This window comes from Rattus norvegicus, chromosome 1 (genome assembly GCF_021556685.1).
Source record: "Rattus norvegicus strain SHRSP/BbbUtx chromosome 1, alternate assembly SHRSP_T2T, whole genome shotgun sequence".
Taxonomy (NCBI): Eukaryota; Metazoa; Chordata; class Mammalia; order Rodentia; family Muridae; genus Rattus; species Rattus norvegicus.
Genome location: NC_141534.1, coordinates 4,092,905 through 4,111,286, shown reverse-complemented (window position 1 = coordinate 4,111,286; position 18,382 = coordinate 4,092,905). Strand labels below are relative to the sequence as shown.

At 43.3% G+C, this 18,382-nt stretch overlaps 1 pseudogene; it reads left to right on the top strand.

The window, feature by feature from the left end:
* The first annotated feature begins 11,559 nt into the window (after positions 1–11,559).
* Fbl-ps8 (fibrillarin, pseudogene 8) lies at positions 11,560–12,451 on the top strand (annotated as a pseudogene).
* The last annotated feature ends 5,931 nt before the right edge of the window (positions 12,452–18,382 follow it).

The following is an 18,382-nucleotide window of genomic DNA, read 5'->3' as shown; positions in this document are numbered from 1 at the left end:
TCTGAGGCAGATGAGGAAGAGGAACATCCAGGAGCCTGTGACTGGGGTAGCATTGCCAAGACAATTAAGTCCTTAAGGCTTTGTTTTAATAAGTGGTTCATCCTGTGATGAATTCCTGATATAATGGCATTATGGGAGGTAGTGAGAAGTGGGAGATAGGACTTAAAGGAGTGGAGTGGATCACTGGCCATCAGGGGCTTTGTTTCTACCCTAACGTCCTCCTGTAGCCCCTTCCTCTGCTTCCTGTTGTGATGGGTGGCACGTTGGGAAACCAAGAAGTAAAATAAGCAATTTTCCCTTTAAGTTGTTCTCAAGAATTTTATTCATAGTAATAACGGTTCCTCATAAACCCCTCCAACTTTTTAAACATGTATTTACAGTGAAAAACATTCAGAATGCTTTTTTTCTCCCAGTTTTGTGAGCTCCTTAGGATGCAATGACTTTGTGTAATTACCCTATGGCACAATAGACACCAGAACTTTTCACTAGTACTTAACCACATTTTGGTGGTCACTAATCAAATCCACCCCCATCTTTCCCTCTTTTGTACTCTTCCCACATCGCATAACCACCATTCTCTTACCGAGTTCCATGAGATCACCTTTCCACAGACATACGCGAGACCATGTGGTGCTAGTCTGTTTGTATCTACCTTTTTTTCACTTAACAAAGTGACCCCTAGCGCATCAAATCTCTTACAAGTGATAGAACCTCATTCTTTTCTAGAACTGAACAGTGTTCCACCATGTGTATATTCCATGTTTTTTTTTTAAATCTGTTTAAAAGTTGGTGGACAATTGTGGTGGTTTGAATGAAGGTGTCCCCATTAGGCACAGATGCTTGAATACTTGGTCCCCAGTTCATGGCGATGTTTGGGAAGGATTAGGAGGAAATTGTCTTGTAAGAGAAAGTACAACACTGGAGGCAGGCTTAGAGGTTTCAAAGGCCGTACACCATTCCAAATGTTCTCTCTGCTTCTATTTCTCTCTGTCTTTTTGTCTCTCTGTCCTTCTCTGTGTATGTGCATGTGACTGACTGAGTGTGTGTGTGTGTGTGTGTGTGTGTGTGTGTGCTTGTTTCCTTCCTACAGTTTAAGATATAAGGCTCTGAGCCATGCCTACCTGCTGTCATGCTTCTCTACCATAATAGTAATAGGTTCTTATCCCTCTGAAACCATAAGCTTAAATAAATTCTTCCTCCATAAGTTGCCTTGGTCACGGCCATGATGTTTTATCACAAGAACAGAAAAATAACTAATGATGCGCCTAACGGTGTTTCTTTTTCTTGGCTATTGCAAACAGTGCTTCATTAAATATCAGTGTCTGTGTGTGATTCCATGTCCTGTGGACATGTACCCAGTAGTGGATGATATGACAATTCTTTTAAGTTTTGAGAAGTGCCCACGTGTTTCTCCATCATGACTGTACTAATTTACTAACTGCACGTTAACTAAGTGAGGCTTTCCTGTTTTTCACTTCCTGTTGAGCGCTTGTTATATTTCATCTTTTTTGTAATGTCTACTTTTACTAGAGTGGGGTAGTATTCAGTTTGATTTAGATCTCGCTGATGATTAGAAATAGGAAGAATGTTTTCAAATTCCTGTTAACCATTTGTATGTCTCCTTTTTGGCAATATCTGCTCAGGTCTATTGTTCAGTCTTTAATCAGGCTAGTTGGTCTTTTGCTGTTGGGTTTTTTAAGGTTCTTTATGTAGCCTGTCAACCCCCTGTCAGATGTACGTCTCAAAAATACTCTTGTTTGTTGTCTCTTCACTTTGCTGGGAACTCCTCTTAAAGAACATTCAAGTTATTCTTGTATATGAGACTCTTGAAAGCGACCAAATTAACAGTCTCTTTGCAAGTTCAAGACCTTAAGTTTTGATGGGGTGTTTGTTTTCAAGCTTACACACAGAAGAACTTAGAGAGGAAAACAAACCTTCAAATGCTGTACTGCAGTGAACATCCTTATTGTACAATTTATGAGCACCACAGGAAATGAGCTCTAACAAGGAGACCAAATGTGGAGAGCGACGCTTGAGGGGCATAACCACAGACCTACCCAACCATTGGGTCAGTCTTGTAGAAAACATTGACAGAACCAAAACACCGGGATAAAGAATGATGAAGACAAGAGATTTGTAACAGACGGAAGCTGTTAGCACAGGCCAACACTCCTGGACTGGGTCATCCAAACAGATTCAAATCAGCTCCAACATTTCCTGGGATCAGCGCTCCCACAGCTGTGGCCTCCGAACCTTCCCTCCTGAGCTATCCAGGAAGTCTCCTCATTCTTTCCAATTGCTGAGCTCTCCAGCTCAGGCTTTCCTGGAAAATTTGGCTTCCTTTTCTCCTGCCTTCCACATGGAATAGATATTTGAGAGAAGAAGGTCATGTCACTTAATTCAACAATAACTCATGTTCAGAAAAAATGATTTCTTGACTTGGCCTATAACTAATGCAGCCCTTTCTGTAAGCTCCCCAAACACTGGCTGACACTAAACTATGAAGGAAATGTCTAATCTGCTTTAAGGCTTAGTTCTTCTCAATAATTCACATCAGCCCTCCAGTAAATAGAACAGTTCTAGGGAGACTTCCTTCCTGCTGTACCCATCCCTGTGACAATACAAAGGTATAAGTAGAGGAAAGAGAGTTGAGGATCCTATGGCCATGATTTGCACCTTGATTGTACCCCAGTAGCCTCTGAAGGCAGGGGCAGCAGCTGTCTTTTACATCTGACTCTGGGTGACTTGGCCTTACCTTGGCTCTCCTAGTTCCATGCTCCCCAGGATTGTCTCAGTGTCTAGGCAGCCAGGGGTCACCTCACTTGTCCCCACAGATCTCTGCAGGTCTACTAGCTCTCCATTCAACATCTGTGCTATTCTGTATTGTTGCGGTTTGGTCTTTTGCTGGGTATTGTAATGCTAAATACTAGCCGCCCAAGGACAAGAAAATCTGCACATAGACCCAAGTGATGCTATGTGACCTTCTCCCCTAGTCACCACTAATTGGTGAAAAGAGATGCCTACAGTTTATAGTGGGGCAGAATCTGGGGTTCCCAGGCTTGAGTTCTAAAGAGAATCATGAGAAGAGGGAGAAGGAGGAGAGGAGGAAGATGCTATTGGGGTAGGTGAGTCATGAAAGCATGGCCATGAGGACTGGCCACTTGAAGTTCAGAGCAGCCCAGATAGAACATGACAAATTATAATTCGGGATTATTGATAGGGAAATAGATTCTAAAAGCACAGAGGGTAGGTACATGCCCAGCTCCAGTGCTAATTAAGACTTATTATAAATATAAAAGTTGTCTGTCTTTTATCCAGGAACTGGATGATTCAGGGCAGGGACTGAGATTAAATGTTTTCTACAGCACAGTATTGCCAATTCTTCTCTTGTCTGTACACTTCACAATAGTCCTTACCTCATGCATACTGTGATTTGTAGTTACCTAAGTATCCTTATTTAAATTGGTACTTGTCTATCGATATATGAAGACATCTGATTCTATGAAGAGAAAGTTCATAGAGGTCCCTCTCTATAGCCACAACACTGGGTGACACTCCCATTGCTGGTTTGTTCATCTCAGAAGAGCTTTACCACAGAATAACTACCAATACTGTTCTTTTTAAAGTGTGGGTTTCAGGGAGAGAGTTGAGTAGTGGCTGTGCAAGTTTGAAGGCCTGAATCAATTCCCAGCACCCACAGTAAAGGCTGGACATAGTGGTAGGCACTTGCAATCCAAGTGCTGGTGAGGGGGAGACAGATTCCTTGCTCTCACACCAGGTAGTCTAGGAGAGCCCGGTAAGCTCCGGGCTCACTGGGAGGTGCTGCCTCCCCCAAAATAAGGCAAAAAGTGGTTGAAAAAGACATTGAAAAAAAAAAAGAAAAAAAAAGAAAAAAAAAAAAGAAAAAGACATTGAGCATTAACCTCTGGCCTACACACACATGCATACATACACACATACACCCATGCACACACATGTGTCTGCATGTATATACAACAAAGCACATACCTGAATACACACACACACACACACACACACACACACACACACACACACACACCAAGAGAGGGAAAGAATGAGAGAAAGAGAAAGAGAGAGAGAGAGAGAGAGAGAGAGAGAGAGAAAGAGAGAGAAAGGGAGAAAGAGAAGAGGAGAGGACAGGGAATCAGGTAGTTGTCAGTCATATACTTAAACTGGCAAGTTCTAGGTATGATTTTAAAAAGTCTGTGGTAAAATTTCTTATGTTGTGAAAAATGTTGAAAAGTGGACAGAGTTATTATAAACAACAGTCTCCAGGAATAGGAATATTACCAAAGGCAGAAAACAAATGGAGGAAGCTATTCATGGAAAGCTAACAGGTCTGTGGACTTCTTGCTAGACCTCTGCCATCATTCCTCCTCAGGCAAGCAGCAACACTCGTAATGCAGAGGGGACAGATTTGTTTCTCGAAGGGTCAAGCATGCATCCCTCCAGCTAGAGGTGACAGATTCCACAGGGATACAAAAGTTGGCAAGTCAGCAGATGACACCTCCTGCTTCTGCTTTAGGAGGACGAAAAACCAACTGGACATTTATATGTGTTATATTGGAAGGGAGAGCACAGAGGGGCTGAAGCAGAACTCCTCATGTGGCTCTGAATGCTTGCACCAGAGCTATCTCAGAGCACCCACCAGCAGGTGAAGACTGAAGGAGATGTAAGAGTTTACTGGGCTTGATGGGTAACATCTGTAGTCCTAGCACTTGGGAGACTAAGGCAGGAGGATCGTTAGAGATTTGAGGCTATCCAAGACTATGTAATGAGTTCAAGGCTAGCCTGGGCTACAGGGAGAGACACTGTCACAAACAAACAACAATTAATCATAAAGACAAACAAAGTCCACTCTACACCAGAAGAATTTGCCATAATTCTAGCACTTTCCTCAACAGATCTTGAAGGGGCAGGGTTAAAAGTCTTGTGGCCTCAGAATATATAAATATGGCCTCTGATATATAATTACTTGGCCAGTCAACTACAAAGGCATGGGGACCTTTGTAATGAGGCTAAAACAAGAAAATATCAGTCTAAGAAAGCCATCATAAGCTGAACATTAGGGCACAGAAAATCCCCAGCCTAAATATGGATGGTTTGCTAAAATGTAAAGTAATGCTCAAAAATATTGAAATTGAGAATACTTAATTCAGTCTATTAGCCATGGAGTCCGATTTTCCATCAATAAATTCCAGGCATTAAGCAAAAGAAACAAGAAGTAACTAGTTTTTAAAACAGTCGGTGGTAACTGACTCCAAGTAGGCTCGGATGCTGGCTTTTAGGGTTTAAAGACTTCAAAGTAAACACCTACAAATGTTTGTGGGGAGTATGCTGATGACTCATCCAAAAGCTAGCAACAAGGAAAGACAGAAGCTACAAATAATACCACATGGAAATTTTATAGCTGAAAAAAAATGTCAATAGCTAAAATTTCAAATTCACGAGACAAATTCAACTTCGGATTGTTGATATCAGAAGAAAGAAACAATGAATTTGAATGCTGACTGTGATGGTTTGAATATGCTTGGCCCAGGGAATGGCACTATTTGGAGGTGTGGCCATGTTGGAATAGCTGTGTCACTGTGAGTGTGGGATCTAAGACCCTCATCCTAGCTGCCTGCCAGTCAGTATTCTGCTAGGAGCCTTCAGATGAAGATGTAGAACTCTCAGCTCCTCCTGCACCATGCTTGCCTGGATGCTGCCTTGTTCCCACCTTGATGATAATGGACTGAACCTCTGAACCTGTAAGCCAGCCCCAATTAAATGTTGTCCTTTATAAGACTTGCCTGGGTCATGGTGTCTGTTCACAGCAGGGAGACCCTAACTAAGACACAGAACAATATATTGTCTAATTGGTTGTAAAAGAACATAAACAAACGGAAAAAGAGAGAGAACTGGAGAAAGAGCTCAGTGGGTAACAGCTGTTGCTGATAAATCTGTTGATTTGAGTTTAGCCCCCAGGACCTACAGGGTAGGAGAAAACCAACTCCCATAAATGGTCTGTGCCCTTCACTAGTATGATAGGACAACTGTGTGCCTTTCTCCAATAAATAAATGTTGCAGAAAAAAAAAAGACTTGAAGGAAAACAAAAAGCACCAGACAAATGGCAGAGGAAATACTAAATAGTTCAATGTGTATCAATGTGTTCAACAGGCGTCAGAGATAAACTATGGAGACAAACTTTCCAAATAGAGTAAAAATGTTGTTATAGAATAAGCTGAGAAATCCAATTAACAAAGAAAAAAAATTGTTGGCTAAATGTGAAGAGAACCGAACTAAAACATAGCATATCCAAAATGCAGGAAAACAGATAAAATTTTGAGAACAATAAGAGAATAATTACAAGCCACATACAATAAAAAAACTAATATAAGTCAGAGCTTCCCATGTTTCAAAATTAATGAAGTGTAGACAGTAAGAGAATGGTATACTCAAGCTGATAAAGGGAAAGAAAAAGACTATTCAGTATTTCAAGATCCACCAAATCTTACCTGAAAAGTAAAAAGGAAATGTGTTTTCAGACAAGCAGAAATTAATTACTCCTTAATTACTGCTAAAATGTGCTACAAGAAATGTTTGTAAAGATTTATTTAAACTGTGTGTGTGTGTGTGTGTGTGTGTGTGTGTGTGTGTGTGTGTGTGTGTGATCCATGTAGTTCCCAAAAGAAGGCATTAGATCCCCTGGAGCTGGAGTTTCAGGCAGTTGTGAACCATCTGATGAACATGCTGGAAATAGACTTCAGGCCTTTGCAAGGGAACCAAGCCCTCTTAACTCCTGAGCCATCTCTCCAGCCCCACTATGCGAAACATTAAAGACCCTTCCTTAGGCTAAAGAAATCTGTACCAGATGCTGACTCCAGTCTATAGAAGTAAATGTCCAAAAACTGTGTAACGCATAGTTATGCAACACACATTCCTGTTAAAAAAAATTGGCATATAAATACAATGTTCCACTCCAAACAGCAAAATATTCATTATTTTCAACTTCATCCCGAGTACTTGTCAAGATTGACTATAGGACATAAATAAAATTCATTTCAGTGAGTTTAAAAAGACAAATTATAAAAGTGCACGCGAACAACTGAACTGTTTAAAACCAATCAGAGAAATATATTGTAGAAAAAAAATCTAACCGTGTAGAAATTGAACAGCACATTTAAAGTAGTTTATCAAAAAAAGAAATCAAAATGAAGGTTTAAAGTATCTGAGGTTATATTAAAATACAATATATGAAGAAGATTAAACATAAAGGAATGCTTCATGGAAAGAATAGATAGATAGATAGATAGATAGATAGATAGATAGATAGATAGATAACACAATATAAGTTTTCACTTAAGAAACTAAGAGTAAAAGAACCCAAGGAAGAAGAAATTGTAAAGATTGGGGTAGAAACTAGCAAGGTGGAAATCAACAAACGATATACAAAAACCGGTGAAACTAAAATTCTTTTTAAAAAATTAGTGAAATTCTGGCTAGTATGATTAAAAAAAAACAAAAACAAGCTACTAATATTATTAGTGAACAAGGGATGCTACTATCTACCCATCAACAATTAAAGCCAACACTACGAACATTTTGTATCAGTGTAACTGGAAATTTATCACAATGGTGAGTTTTAGTTGCCAACTTGACCCAATCTAGATTAATTGGGAAAAGAATGTCAGTGAGGGATTGTTCCCATGGGCTAGTTAACCTGTCTGTGAAGGACTGTTACCGTGGGTTAGTTAATCTGTGGCAGGAAGTGCATGCATAATTTCATGATGGAAGGTGACGAAAGGGCTGGTCAAATTTGGAAATGATAGAACTGGTCCAGTTTCAAAAATGGGTTGAGTGACTATGTATACTTGTAAGTTTTATCCAAATGTACGGCTAAAATCAATAACTTCTATTGTACTTCCCAGTATAATAGACTAAATTATAGTTCCAGTCCCCTGCCTAATCTGCTGTTACTTAAAACTAACACCGCGGGGCCAGTAATATGGTCTGGGGTATGATAAAGGCACTCGCGGCCAAACCTGATGATCTAGTTTGACCCCAAGTGTGTGAGCCCTGCTCCTGTTGTACGGAATCACTAATTAAGGATTAAATAGTTGGTTTGACCTGTGGGAGGTAAATCAAAGATGATTTTCTGAAGTTTAAGAGAATTTCTAAACAAATTTAAAAAATGTTAAACAATTTTGGGTTAAAAAGCAGGGACATTCTTTTAGGTGTTCCTGTTATGAGGGAAGAAGCATTTGAACACATTTTAGACAAAGAAACATGGAATTTTTTAAGTTTTGGGTGAGCTGTATTTTCCAAGCTGTAAGTAGCGAGATTCCATCCATTATTTTTTGTCTTTGGTGGCCCCTGCCCGCCCACGCGTCAATTATGTCTGACAGATAAATATCACTGTAAAAATCACAGCTAGTCAGTCGGGTTCTGGTTCAGTACCAAGCCGTTTCCAGCTAAGAGGCTGAGGGGACAATGATACTGAACCATTATAAAATAAATCAGGGTTAAATATGGGAAAACTCATAATTAAGGTCGAAGTCCACCATGAGCCTCGGAGCTCGGTGCAACATTGGGAGACTCCCTCGTTAGCAAGTTTTCTCCTTCTCTGACCTTGCCTGGGGGATTCTAAGCCCCCACACTCGCCTTTTACTGAGAAAAGTCAAAACCTCGGTGTTCTCTATGCTAATGAGGTACCTGTTCAGCCAATGAGCTTCCTTCCCTTCCTGGGTATTCATTCCTACAAAAAGTATTTAATCCCTGGTTTGCCCTGAGTAAGGTGTGTGTATTCACATTTGCCATTAAATAAAACCAAACCTGGTTCTGCCCCATCCAGGGCTCAGCCTTTCCCTTCCTTCCTGCTGTGTGAATGTTCTGAGGGGAAGGGCAACCCTTAGATCCCGGGTTCACATCTCCCAGCTGTAACCCCAGCGGTGCCTGGATACACAGGAGACTGGGAACCACAAACTGAGGACCCATTTACAAACTGTTTTCTGCCTCCCCTGAACAGCCCAGCAATTGTGCACAGCGCTGGGGAGAGCAACCCGGGTAATCTAGGCAAGTTCTTCTATGAGCTACATCTCCCACTGATGGCTAGCAGGAACAAAGATATGTACCCAAGGGAAGAGGTGGGCAGAGCAGTGGCTGTCGATCTACAGAACGTGCAGTGAGATGGCTCTGCAGAGATGAGGCAGAATGTGCAGGGCATTCAGAAAGGACTGCAGAATGGTGCTGGGCTGGCTGGAGCCCGATGCCCCAGGACCTGCTAGGTCTACAGGACTGCTGTGTTCTCTCATAGCTTCTCCTACTTTCTTAGGTGCAGACCAAGGGAGTTTAGCTGAGCTGAAGTTTGACTCGAGTTTTATAAAGACATTGACTCTAAACTCAGTGAAAGAATTACAGAACTAGGATAGAGTGAGGGTTTGAATAAAACAGTCACCCAAGGGCATAGATTTGAAAGCTTGGTCACCTGTGACACGATTGGGAGGTATGGCCTTGTTGGAGGAAAGTGTCACTGGGGGCTGGCCTTGGGGTTTCAGAAGCTCCAGCCAGACCCAGTCTCCCCTCCCCTCCCTCCCTCCCTCCCTCCCTTGCTTCCTCCTTCTCTCTCTCTCTGGTGCCTGCAGGTGTAGACATAGAACTCCCAGCTACTCTCCAGCACCATGTCTGCCTGCATGCTGCCATGGTGATAATGGACTGAACCAACCCCAATTAAATGGTTTCCTTTGGCTCGAGACCCCAAAAGTACAACAATACCAAGCAACCAGAGCTTCCAGGGACTAAGCCACTACCTAAAGACTATACATGGACTGACCCTGGACTCTGACCCCATAGGTAGCAATGAATATCCTAGTAAGAGCATCAGTGGAAGGGGAAGCCCTGGGTCCTGCTAAGACTGAACCCCCAGTGAACTAGTCTATGGGGGGAGGGCGGCAATGGGGGGAGGGTTGGGAGGGGAACACCCATAAGGAAGGGGAGGGGGGAGGGGGATGTTTGCCCGGAAACCGGGAAAGGGAATAACAGTCGAAATGTATATAAGAAATACTCAAGTTAATAAAAAAAAAATAAAAAATAAATGGTTTCCTTTAAAAAAGTTGCTGTGGTCATGGTGTCTCTTCACAGCAATGAACAACCTAACTAAGACAGATAGAAATCTAGTTTTAAGGCCAGAAATAAATATAATTTTCTGAGGCTTATCAAAAGTTACAAATACAAAATTATTTACTAGAGTTAACATTGATTAGAAATGACAAAAAATACTTACAATATGGACTAGAGAAATGGCTCAGCAGTTAAGAGCACTGACTTTTCCAGAGGTCCTGACTTCAAATTCCCAGCAACCACATGGCGGCTCACAACCATCTGTAATGAGACCTGGTGCCCTTTTCTGGTGTGTCTGAAGACAGTGACAGTGTAATCATGTAGGAGGAACTTCAGTGGCTGCCTCTGCATAAATGCCAGGGGCCACGCAGCCACAAAGGAAACTCCTGCAGGAGAAGGACCTAGTTGAAGACTGCCTCAGAGACCAAGGATTGATTACGCAGACAATGCCAGCCAATCAGGAACTGCTGTTTGAAAGAGACGCTTGCTAGGGACCAATGGGATGTGGGAGGAACATATTAAAGCAGCTTGCAGCAGTGTTCTGCATTCTCGCCAGCTCCTGGAGTCTGTGCTGCCATTCCATGACATCTCATCTCCAACCCCAAGGGCAGGTAGGGTAAGGCAGTGGGCATTCCAGGGCACAAGCAGCCACTTGTGAGGGACGTGTCTCTATTGGCCCAGTGTGGTCTACAGACGACATCATCCTCATTTTGTTACACTTGCAAACCTCCTTCTAGGGGCTTGTTTTGTTTGTTGCTACTGTTGTTTTTGCCTGTTGCCGCAAGGACTGTGCTCACAGTTAAACCTGATCAGATCTTCTTCTCCTTGCTTCCCTGCTGTGCACCCTTTCCCGTTGTTTGGTGAGTTGGCCCCTTAGTGTTTTATATTGTAGGTCCTGCAAAGGCCTGCTTGTCCTGCTGACCATTGTACTTTCACTTTTGGTTTCAGTTTGAGGGTGAGCCTTGAAGACATCTTATTCTGTCTTCTTTGTCTTTGGGCATTCAAATGACTACTGGACCTGTCTGTTGGCAAGACTTGGATGAAAATCAGGGATCTTTTACACCTATTGTGGCTGATGTCCCCCACAAGCCCTGGGGTTGATGGCCCAGACCCACTTACAACCCCTACACTGGGGAGGAGGGATTTTGGTATTTTGGTCTTACGACTGCCATCACTGCAGCCATCATCACTGCCGGGACAACAACAGCTGCTATTGCTCTGACCCAGACAGCCACTATGGTGGAGAATGTCAATGCTGTAGTCTCTGAGTCAGCTGAGGCACTGCAGGCATAGAAGGTATTAAATCAACATCTTTATAAAGCCACCCACATTTTACAACCGATCGACTTACTAGCAGAAGAGTTGGCCCTTGTTAGGGACATGTCTCTATTGGCATGTGACCCCTCACCAGGTAGTACGTAACACCGCTAAAGCTCGACAACAGTTGGCTCAATATCTTGAAGGTACCTGGTCAGACAAACTCCTTAACTATTATTCTGCGCTGTTAAGGGAGAAAACAGCCAACCTCAATGCAAACAGGGTATCTGTGCTCTCCCTGGATGCCAAATTCTTGGGAAAAGTGTGAGACAATTTTAAGAAGCTGTTTGAGGAGTTCGGGAAGCCGCAAGTTGTCTGAGTCAAGCCACCAGAACTCAGTAATAAAGCCAGGTTTCAGCCCCTGTGGGTGCGGCTTTGGTGGCAGGGACGGCTTTGGTTACCGCAGTGGTAGAGGAGGAGGCCGAGGGGGCACAGCAGGTTTTGGCGGTGGATGAGGAGGCTTTGGCGGTGGAGATCCAGGTCGAGGTGGAGGAGGTGGTGGCTTCAGGGGGACGAGGAGGCAAAGGTGGCCCAATCGGAGGCTTCCAATCTGGGGACAAGTGGAGTCGAGGTGGTGGCCGAGGAGGCAAGAGAGGAAACCAGTCAGGGAAGAATGTGATGGTGGAGCCCCATCGACACAAAGGAGTCTATCTGTCTCGGAAAGGAGGATATGCCCTTGTCACAAAGAATCTGGTTCCTGGGGATTCTGTGTATGGAGAGAAGAGAGTCTCATCTCAGAAGGAGATGACAAAATTGAGTACCGAGCCTGGAACCCCTTCCGCTCCAAGCTGGCCGCAGCAATCCTGGGTGGCGTAGACCAGATCCACATCAAGCCGAGGGCCACGGTGCTCTACCTTGGGGCAGCCATAGGCACCTCCATCTCCCATGTCTCTGACATTGTCGGCAGGCTGTTCCTTGACTCCCCCTCTGGAGTGATATCTCCTTGAGGGCTGGTAGTCAATGATGGGTAAGATCCTAGAAGACAGGACAACCTAAGATAGGCACAGTCCAGTATACTGGAAATCTTCCAAGGTGGTGAAAGACCCCCTCCCAGAAAGGGAATTGTACAAGCCCAAGGCCCTCAACTATAGAAGTAAAAAGTAAGTTTTTAGATATGTGGGACAAGCTGACCCATCATTTAGACGAAACAGACCAGAAAAGAAAACAAAATGCAGAAACCAGACTAAATTATGGGCACTGCTCCATGGGCCACCTGGCAGGAAAAAGAAAAAGTCCCTGACCCCCCGGAAGCCCTGACCACCATGTACTTTTTGCTAACTCACTGTTATGATTATAGCCAAAATAGGTAACATACACGTATGCCTCATTTACTCCACCAATCACATCCCTGTAACCATGCATCTGCTTCTGTAAGCCTGCTTCTGCTCCCCAAAATACTATAAAAAGCCCACCCTGGCTCTGCTAGGCGCGCCAGTCTTCCGAATTGACTGGGATGCCCACAGATACCTGTGTATCCTGATCAATAAAAATCCTCTTGCTGATTGCAGCCTGTGGACTCGGTCTGGTCATTGGGCTTGAGGATCTCCCTCCTGAGGGAAGATTCTCTCTGAGAGTCTTACAGTGGGGTAAATAATGACAAGGCAATGACAGTCTGGCCCCTACTAGACTGTCAAAATCTAAAAACAAAAGGGTGGAAATGTAGAAGGAACTGTGGTGGCTGCCTCTGTTTAAATGCTGGGGGCTGTGCAGCCACAAAGGCAACTCCTGCAGGAGGACCTAATTGAAGACTGCCTCAGAGACCAAGGATTGCTGACGCAGACAATGCCAGCCAGTCAGGAGCTGATGTTTGGAAATGATGCTTGCTGGGGACCAATGGAACACGGGTGGAGGGCATTAAAGGAGCTTACAGCAGTGTTCATATGGCTTGCTGCATTCTCGTCTGCTCCTGAAGTCTGTGTCATTGACTCCGCCCCACCTCATCTCCAACCCTCAGGGCAGGTAGTCAGGCAACAGGTGGTCCAGGGCACAGGCAAAATATTCAAATACATGAAGAAAGAAAAGTAAAAAAGAAAAAGAGGGGGATCGATTCTTTTTTTTAAAAAATCTTTTAGATTAAATTAAACTTAGAATAAATTATATGTTTATGGGTTGGAGAGATAGCTCACAGTTGAGAGTCTTCCGGAGGACTTGAGTTCAATTCCCAGCAACCACGTGGTGACTCACAACCATCTGTAATGGGATCTGATGCCCTCGACTGGTGTGTCTGAAGACAGCGACAGTGTACTCACATATATAAAATAAATAATTCCTTAGAAAAATTATGTTTACAAAGGCAATATGTGCTATCAATGTGACAAACATCCAGAAAATGTACAGGATGTTTTTTCTAAATTTCTTTAGATTCCTCTATGATATTATTTTCATTATACATGTTGGCTGCATGCCCTTTGATTATTTTGTCATTGGACAACCATTTTTAAACTCAGAGAACATAATTACGCCCCTCCTCTAGCAAAAATAATTGGAGTAAAAAAATCTTAATAATTGATATTTAGGATACAAACAGTACATGACATCATACATATGCATTTATTTTATCTGTGTAGCCTAGGTTCAGATTTTTGCTACAGATTTTTAAATTATTTACTTTTAGTATTTTCAATTGTGTGCAGGTGTGTGTGTATACATGTATGTGTATGCATGCATGTGTGTGTGTGTGTGTGTGTGTGTGTGTGTGTGTTTATGTATGTCCCTTGGAGCTGAAGTTCCAGATAGTTGTGAGCTGCCTGGTGGGTCCTCTGGAAGAGCAGCAAGAGCTCTTAACTTCTGAAGCATCTCTCCAGTCCTGTTTTGCACGATCTTCATCATAGAGAGAAACATTGCACTAGTATACAGTTTTCTTCCTTCCTACTGTTCTTTTTGTTTCATGGGAGCCATCAAAAGTCCTGCTGTTCTTAAATGTTTTCATCACAGGACTCCGTGAAATCACCCCCGCCCCGCACAGAGTGTCTTCTTAAACTCTCCAGGACACTGTTTTAAAATGACATGTATTTTTAGGAACATACGTATTGCCGTGGTTACGTTTCTAAATGCAAACCATTGACTAATCACCCTCAGCTTGCAATAGGAAAGAATATTCGAGAGAAAGTGGGTATGATCTGAGATAAAAAGAGGTATGTGCTGTGTGGAGGTAAGTAGGTGCTGAGAGGAAGTGGTTATGTGTTGAGAGGAGGTGAGTACGTGCTGACAGGAAGTAGGCATGCTCTGAGAGGAAGTGGGTTCATGCTGAGCGGAAGTGGGTGTACTCTGAGAGGAAGAGGGTGTGCTCTGACAGGAAGTAGGTATGTGGTGACAGGAAATAGGTGTACTCTGAGATGAAGGGGTTATAGGCTGACAGGAAGTAGGTATGTGTTGAGAGGAGGAGGGTATGTGCTAAGAGGAAGTGAATATGTGCTAAGAGAACGTGGGTATGTGCTGATGGCAAACCCATCCGACAGGAGGAGACCAATCCTACAGTTCAATAGTGTCCAGAACAACTCAGGCCAAAAAAGAAATCTTACTTGATACATTAATTGGTTCTCGACGTAAGCTTTCATCTGGTGATATTGTCCTGCTAGCTTCCAGGGAAGGGAAATTAACCGTGAAATGAATTTGAGAGGTTTTTTTTTTTTTTCTGTCTGAAAATTTAAATCACTCTATCAAAATGGAGTATTATTGAGATTGCTTGCCTGAATGAGTGTATCCCTTCCTCCAGGGCTCCATATTTGCTGTTCCCTCTGTCTGGTGCCCTCATCCGGGATCTTGTTATAGCTTTAGCCTTAATCCCCTTTCATCTAGTTTTTCTCAGCTTCTGTTTGCTTTGGTATTCTGACCGTTCTGTGTGAGACAAAGCCTTTCGGCCACTTTTCCAGTTTCATTTCTTTTTTGACACATGCTGGGATAGTAGTCTCGTGATTTGTTTATGTATTTATTTTATAACCTGGCCATTACAAGGTCAGTGCCCTGGGGACATATTACACTTGTTCTCTGCTGTCTAGAACCCACAGCGGTCTTAAGAGATGGAGGGTGTAAAGATTAGCTCTTTAATTCACGGTCAGGTTTCTGATCCAGTCTTTGAACAATAAGAGTCACCCACCCCTCAGCTCCATATGACTTCTCCGTCATCTTTTCTGATATGTGACTTAGTTGTGGGGTTGGCTTGAGTAGTAAAGGGACCCCACATACAGTGATTTCAGAGAAGCTAATTTCTTTCTTTCACAAGGTAGCCAGGGGTGGTAGCCACCCACCTCAGGTAGGCAGTTCCACTCCAGGAAATCATATAGAGATACACATTCCCCTCCTCAGGTCCTCCAGAGTTCCTCAAAACCCCGCCCCCATGTCCTTGACTGACTGATGTTGAGCCACTACCAGATCCACATTCAAGTCCATGGAACCCAGGAAATGAGATTGGGGAACTGCACATTCATCTAGGGCTTGCTTGCTTCTCTTTTTTTCTCATAACCCTCTGACTTGGTCTTATCCATATGGCCACACCTACCTGCAGGAAGCTGAGAAAATGTAGGATCTACTGACTTAAGTGATCACATGTCCTGTTAGTTGGTTTCTTTTACTGAAAGAACACAGGAGAAAATGGGTGCAGGGGAAATTTAAATCTAGAGCACCTTGACCACAGTTGATTATTGTCTTCTTGAAATGCTAGTGTTCCCTTGGCTGCATGACCCAATACGCTCTTGCTTTCCAATATGGCTACCACTGGGGAACATGTTCGCAATCTCCGGGGTGTTTTAAATATCAGGACACTGTGAAGAAAGACTCTTCATTTCAAGTGTTACTCAAAAGCTTATCCCAACTTTAGAAATTAAGTCTACCCTTGTCTTCAAGAGTAACAGTGAAACATCATATTCTCATTTGATAAATGCACCCAGACAGACTCAGGAAAGCACAGTGTAGTGAATCTTAATCTGAATTACTGGTCTTCTAGAGACCATGGATGGACTAAAATTATTTTTTAAAACTGTATACATTTTTCTGTGAGAGGGTGGTTCATAGATTGGTCAGATTCTCTAGGGACCCAAGTCTCCATATTGTGGAAAAATATTAAAGATATATTTGCAAGACTGGTATCTTGAGTTCTGCTTTCCACGCCCAAACAGTACTCTTTGTGTCTGTTCTGTGACTTACTTGGATTCTAGTCTCTTCATTTCCAAGCGATCCTTCCCATTCTTACGTGTGTGCACCAACACTTTAAGAAAAATGTGTCTTCATGAGGCTGGTGAGATGGCTTAATGGGCAAAGGCACTGACTGGCCTCTAACTAATGGCCTGAGTGCCATGCCTGAGGCCTTGTACTGGCTGTTTGTGTTTGTCAGTGTGACACAGCTAGAGTCATTGGAGGGGAGGGAGCCTCAACTGAGAAAATACCTCCATAAGAACCAGCTGTAAGGAAGGCATTTTCTTAATTAGTGATCAGTGGGGGAGAGCCATCCCTGGACTGCAGGCTGAGCAAGCCGTGGGGGAGCAAGCCAGTAAGCAGCACTCCCCTGTGGCCTCTGCATCAGCTCCCGCCTCCAGGTTCCTGCTTTGTTTGAGTTTCTGTCCTGGCTTCCTTCAGTGATAGACTACATTGTGGAAGTGTAAGGCAGACAAAACTTTTCCTCCCCAGTTGGCTTTTGCTTTTGCGCGTAGCGATTCATCACAGCAATAGAAACACTAAGACAGACCTCATGCAAGAAGAAACCCAGGTCCTATAAGTTGTCTTTTAGTTTCTATATATGCTCCATGGCCCACTAAAAAATCATGACATGTGCATGAACAAGCATGCAAGCCCATTGGCGCTAAAAACTAGAGGAAACAAAAGATCAATGCTTCTGCTCCCCAAACCATCATTTCTTCTTAAAGAGTCTCTGTCCTGTCATCATTATTATCTCCGAGCCCCTGGGTGACTTCTTAGATCAGTACTGTATAGAACAGGTAGCTGACAGAGCCTCCCCTCCCTTACCAGCTCAGTCTCAACTTGGGTCAGACTAAAGCTCTGTGAGCCATGGGAGTGTGAACCTTCCTGTATATTCTTGACAGAAATGAAACCTGAGTGTAAAGAGGAGGAGTAGCCAGGCAGCGGTGGCGCATGCCTTTAATCTCAGCACTCTGGAGGCAGAGACGGATAGATCTCTGAGTTCAGGCCAGCCTGGTCTACAGAGTGAGTTCCAGGACAGCCAGGCTGTTTAAAGACAGAGGAACCCTATCTTAAAAAAAAAAAAAAAAAGAAAGGAGGAGGAGGAAGTAGAAGAGGAGGAGGAAGTAGAAGAGGAGGAAGAGGAGGAGGAGGAAGAAAAGAAGAAGAAGAGGAAGAGGAAGAGGAAGAGGAGGAGGAGGAGGAAGAGGAGGAGGAGGAAGAATTATTAAAGAATTGGCTTTAGGCCCAAAAGGCTTGTGATTTGCAGAGCAAAAAGATTGTATTTCAAGCTGCAATCTCTCTCTAAATTTTCTATTAGGTTGACCTTGAGGATCTTGACTAAGACTTTCTCTCATCTTCACAGTTCAGTATTTGGCCGTTCTTCAAAAAGTCTAAGTACTTTACAAAGCACGAGCAATATTTTTTCTCTAAGAGGACAGGGCGGTATGTGACATGCCCATTGACCAAGGACTAATGACGCTGTTAGGAAGGAAGGAGAGAGGACAGAAACTGTCCTCTACGGATTCCAGCCTGCATGTGTTAACACCGGGGGCGTCCTCTGCAGCGGGGAGAGCTCACTTCATGTTCCAAATCAGCAAAGTCGCTGGCATGAGGAATGGAGGCAACTCTGTAGGTACACGGCCTGCTAAGACGCTAAGATGGAAATAACTTGAACACAACTGGTAACTATTTGGCTAAGAAACTGCTTTGAAGTGGTTTATAGCGGGGTCTGTTTTATTCTGCCGAAAATAGAAGCAACACTGAGACAATTTCCTGCAAAGCCTTTTAAGTGGTTGATAACATCACACCAAC